A 6,000-nucleotide genomic window follows, 5' to 3' on the forward strand; every position below is an offset into this window, starting at 1 on the left:
CAGACATATAGTCAATATGCTGTGATAATGTATTAGACCAGACATATAGTCAATATGCTGTGATAATGTATTAGACCAGACATGTAGTCAATATGCTGTGATAATGTATTAGACCAGACATATAGTCAATATGCTGTGATAATGTATTAGACCAGACATATAGTCAATATGCTGTGATAATGTATTAGACCAGACATATAGTCAATATGCTGTGATAATGTATTAGACCAGACATATAGTCAATATGCTGTGATAATGTATTAGACCAGACATATAGTCAATATGCTGTGATAATGTATTAGACCAGACATGTAGTCAATATTCTGTTATAATGTATTAGACCAGACATATAGTCAATATGATGTGATAATGTATTAGACCAGACATATAGTCAATATGCTGTGATAATGTATTAGACCAGACATGTAGTCAATATGCTGTGATAATGTATTAGACCAGACATGTAGTCAATATGCTGTGATAATGTATTAGACCAGACATGTAGTCAATATGCTGTGATAATGTATTAGACCAGACATGTAGTCAATATGCTGTGATAATGTATTAGACCAGACATATAGTCAATATGCTGTGATAATGTATTAGACCAGACATATAGTCAATATGCTGTGATAATGTATTAGACCAGACATGTAGTCAATATGCTGTGATAATGTATTAGACCAGGCATGTAGTCAATATGCTGTGATAATGTATTAGACCAGACATGTAGTCAATATGCTGTGATAATGTATTAGACCAGACATATAGTCAATATGATGTGATAATGTATTAGACCAGACATATAGTCAATATGCTGTTATAATGTATTAGACCAGACATATAGTCAATATGCTGTGATAATGTATTAGACCAGACATGTAGTCAATATGCTGTGATAATGTATTAGACCAGACATATAGTCAATATGCTGTGATAATGTATTAGACCAGACATATAGTCAATATGCTGTGATAATGTATTAGACCAGACATGTAGTCAATATGCTGTGATAATGTATTAGACCAGACATGTAGTCAATATGCTGTGATAATGTATTAGACCAGACATATAGTCAATATGCTGTGATAATGTATTAGACCAGACATATAGTCAATATGCTGTGATAATGTATTAGACCAGACATATAGTCAATATGCTGTGATAATGTATTAGACCTACTGCACAAACCTCATTCCTACACAACTGGTTTCATTCGGTTCATGTTGCAGATATCTCTGCTTCATTTCTGACTGTGAAAGTGATGTTAGATTCAGATGAAGTTGGTGACCACTGGGTTAGACAGGTGAACTTACCTCCAGACATTCATTATATACTGTTCAATAATGAATGAATATATATCCACAAGTGGATGTAGAAATCATCGATTGCCCCTTTAAGGTTCTGAGCTTCTGACCAGGGGAAGGTCCTCCTCTTCTCCCTGACCCGGGGAAGGTCCTCCTCTTCTCCCTGACCCATGTCCCTCATCATCCTCTTCTCCCTGACCCATGTCCCTCATCATCCTCTTCTCCCTGACCCATGTCCCTCCATCCTCCTCTTCTCCCTGACCCATGTCCCTCATCCTCCTCTTCTCCCTGACCCATGTCCCTCATCCTCCTCTTCTCCCTGACCCATGTCCCTCATCCTCCTCTTCTCCCTGACCCATGTCCCTCATCCTCCTCTTCTCCCTGACCCATGTCCCTCCATCCTCCTCTTCTCCCTGACCCATGTCTCTCCATCCTCCTCTTCTCCCTGACCCATGTCCCTCCACCCTCCTCTTCTCCCTGACCCATGCCCCTCCATTCCTCCTCTTCTCCCTGACCCATGCCCCTCCATTCCTCCTCTTCTCCCTGACCCATGTCTCTCCATTCCTCCTCTTCTCACTGACCCATGTCCCTCCATTCCTCCTCTTCTCCCTGACCCATGTCTCTCCATTTCTCCTCTTCTCACTGACCCATGTCTCTCCATCCTCCTCTTCTCACTGACCCATGTCTCTCCATTCCTCCTCTTCTCCCTGACCCATGTCCCTCATCCTCCTCTTCTCCCTGACCCATGTCTCTCCATCCTCCTCTTCTCCCTGACCCATGTCTCTCCATCCTCCTCTTCTCCCTGACCCATGTCCCTCCATCATCCTCTTCTCCCTGACCCATGTCTCTCCATCCTCCTCTTCTCCCTGACCCATGTCCCTCCATTCCTCCTCTTCTCCCTGACCCATGTCCTTCCATCCTCCTCTTCTCCCTGACCCATGTCCTTCCATCCTCCTCTTCTCCCTGACCCATGTCCCCCATCCTCCTCTTCTCCCTGACCCATGTCCCCCATCCTCCTCTTCTCCCTGACCCATGTCTCTCCCTCTCTATCTATTTGATCCCAGGAAGGGCTGTTCTCTATCCTTCCCACTGTTGGTCCCTCAGGCCCCTAGCTTTCATTTTAACCACACGGCACTGTGCTATACCTCTAGATTGGAATTGCTGGGTTTAATAACATATGGTAATTTATCATTGACCGCCTCAGGTAACTCTCTCCATATGGATTTCCTACTCGCTGACTCTCTCCCTCTCTCTCTCTCTCATTCCGCCTCTCTCTTTCACTCTCTCTCTCTCCCTCTCTCTTTTACTCTCTCTCTCTCTCATTCCTCCTCTCTTTCACTCACTTTCTCTCTCTCTCTCTCTCCCTCTCTCTCTCTCTCTCTCTCTCTCTCTCTCTCTCTCTCTCCCTCTCCCTCTCTCTCATTCCGCCTCTCTCTTTCACTCTCTCTCTCTCCCTCTCTCTCTCTCTTACTCTCTCTCTTTTACTCTCTCTCTCTCTCCCTCTCTCTCATTCCTCCTCTCTTTCACTCACTTTCTCTCTCTCCCTCTCTCTCTCTCTCTCTCTCTCTCTCTCTCTCTCTCTCTCTCTCTCTCCCTCTCCCTCTCTCTCATTCCCCCTCTCTCTTTCACTCACTCACTCTCTCAATTCAATTCAATTCAATTGACTTTATTGACATGGCAAGTTATTATTACTTACATTGTCAAAGTATACATATCGAAAAATTTAAATAAAATATATATGTATATATATACACAAAATATATATATATTTATATATAAATAAATGGTGGGACTAACAGTAATAATAATAGTAGTAGTGGACATGGGATTACCATTAATAACAGCTACAACAACAATATTAATCAGAACAACAATACATTAAAGCAACAGTAGTAGACCAGTGTCAACATGACTGAGAAGACACATGACCTGGTACGAAAGACAAAACAAAACTAAGCTAAATGGGAAATATTATCAACATTACTTTGCATTTTTCACTGGCTGTCCCTCAGGCTGTGGCAGGAGGACACATATTTGGCTGCCAAAACTGCACATTTTGGCTTTTCACCCAACAAATATTTGAATTTTTCTTCATCTTTTATAGTTTCAAATTCTTTGTATTGAATTATAATTTTGGGAAAGAAATATGCTCTTAGGTCTGAGTATTTGTCACAGTGTAGTAGGAAATGCACTTCTGTCTCTACCTCTCCCCTGGAGCAGAGTGAGCACAGCCTGTCCTCCCTGGGCAGCCAGGTTTGTCTGTGACGACCGGTCTCTATAGCCAGACTGTGCTCACTGAGTCTGTACCTAGTCAATGTTTTCCTCAGTTTTCTATCAGTCACAGTGGTCAGATAGTCTGCCACCATGTACTGTCTGTTTAGAGCCAAATAGCATTGAAGTTTACTTTGATTTTTTGTGGTGTCTTTCCAATAGGTTATATATTTTTCTTTTTGTTTTGTGATGATTTGGTTGGGCCAGATTTTCTGAGGGCTGTCCCGAGGCTCTATGGGGTTGGTTTGGGTTGGTGAACTGAGCCTCAGAACCAGCTGGCTGAGGGGACTCTTCTCTGGTTTCATCTCTTGACATTGTAGAGCTGTGTGATGGAATGTTTTAGGGTCACTTGTTTTTAGATGGTTGTAAAATTTGATGGCTCTTTTTTCTATTCGAATGAGGAGGGGATATTGGCCCAATTCTGCCCTACATGCGTTATTTGGAGTTTTTCTTTGTACTTGCAATACAGTCTTGCAAAACTCTGCATGCAATACTTCAATTGGATGTTTGTCCCATTTAGTAAATTCATTATTAGAGAGTGGACCCCATACTTCACTGCCATATAGAGCAATTGGTTCTATAACTGATTGAAAAATTTTGAGCCAGATTCTAATTGGAATTTCAATTTTGATGTTCCTTTTAATGGCATAGAATGCTCTTCTTGCTTTGTCTCTCAGCTCATTCACAGCCATGTGAAAGCTACCTGTGTTGCTGATATTTAGTCCTAGATACAGTGAGGGAAAAAAGTATTTGATCCCCTGCTGATTTTGTACGTTTGCCCACTGACAAAGAAATTATCAGTCTATAATTTTAATGGTAGGTTTATTTGAACAGTGAGAGACAGAATAACAACAAAAATATCCAGAAAAATGCATGTCAAAAATGTTATAAATTGATTTGCATTTTAATGAGGGAAATAAGTATTTGACCCCTTCTCAATCAAAAAGATTTCTGGCTCCCAGGTGTCTTTCATACAGGTAACGAACGGAGATTAGGAGCACACTCTTAAAGGGAGTGCTCCTAATCTCAGTTTCTTACCTGTATAAAAGATACCTGTCCACAGAAGCAATCAATCAATCAGATTCCAAACTCTCCACCATGGCCAAGACCAAAGAGCTCTCCAAGGATGTCAGGGACAAGATTGTAGACCTACACAAGGCTGGAATGGGCTACAAGACCATCGCCAAGCAGCTTGGTGAGAAGGTGACAACAGTTTCTGTGATTATTCGCAAATGGAAGAAACACAAAAGAACTGTCAATCTCCCTCAGCCTGGGGCTCCATGCAAGATCTCACCTCGTGGAGTTGCAATGATCATGAGAACGGTGAGGAATCAGCCCAGAACTACACAGGAGGATCTTGTCAATGATCTCAAGGCAGCTGGGACCATAGTCATCAAGAAAACAATTGGTAACACACTATGCCGTGAAGGACTGAAATCCTGCAGCGCCCGCAAGGTCCCCCTGCTCAAGAAAGCACATATACATGCCCGTCTGAAGTTTGCCAATGAACATCTGAATGATTCAGAGGACAACTGGGTGAACGTGTTGTGGTCAGATGAGACCAAAATGGAGTTCTTTGGCATCAACCCAACTTGCCGTGTTTGGAGGAGGAGGAATGCTGCCTATGACCCCAAGAAACCATCCCCACCGTCAAACATGGAGGTGGAAACATTATGCTTTGGGGGTGTTTTTCTGCTAAAGGGACAGGACAACTTCACCGCATCAAAGGGACGATGGACGGGGCCATGTACCGTCAAATCTTGGGTGAAAACCTCCTTCCCTCAGCCAGGGTATTGAAAATGGGTCGTGGATGGGTATTCCAGCATGACAATGACCCAAAACACACGGCCAAGGCAACAAAGGAGTGGCTCAAGAAGAAGCACATTAAGGTCCTGGAGTGGCCTAGCCAGTCTCCAGACCTTAATCCCATAGAAAATCTGTGGAGGGAGCTGAAGGTTCGAGTTGCCAAACGTCAGCCTCGAAACCTTAATGACTTGAAGAAGATCTGCAAAGAGGAGTGGGACAAAATCCCTCCTGAGATGTGTGCAAACCTGGTGGCCAACTACAAGAAACGTCTGACCTCTGTGATTGCCAACAAGGGTTTTGCCACCAAGTACTAAGTCATGTTTTGCAGAGGGGTCAAATACTTATTTCCCTCATTAAAATGCAAATCAATTCATAACATTTTTGACATGCGTTTTTCTGGATTTTTTTGTTGATATTCTGTCTCTCACTGTTCAAATAAACCTACCATTAAAATTATAGACTGATCATTTCTTTGTCAGTGGGCAAACGTACAAAATCAGCAGGGGATCAAATACTTTTTTCCCTCACTGTATGTGTAGTTTTTGGTGTGTTCTAATAGAACTGTGTCCAAATAGAATTTATATTTGTCATCCTTATTTCCGGACCTTTTTTGGAA

The 6,000-nt window shown here is 42.3% G+C and overlaps 1 protein-coding gene across 1 annotated transcript in view; it reads right to left on the bottom strand.

The window, feature by feature from the left end:
• dock1 (dedicator of cytokinesis 1) overlaps positions 1-6,000 on the bottom strand; it is an 800,130-nt gene that overhangs the window by 724,239 nt on the left and 69,891 nt on the right. The window lies entirely within an intron of this gene.

The sequence above is a fragment of the Salvelinus alpinus genome, chromosome 3, assembly GCF_045679555.1.
Source record: "Salvelinus alpinus chromosome 3, SLU_Salpinus.1, whole genome shotgun sequence".
Taxonomy (NCBI): Eukaryota; Metazoa; Chordata; class Actinopteri; order Salmoniformes; family Salmonidae; genus Salvelinus; species Salvelinus alpinus.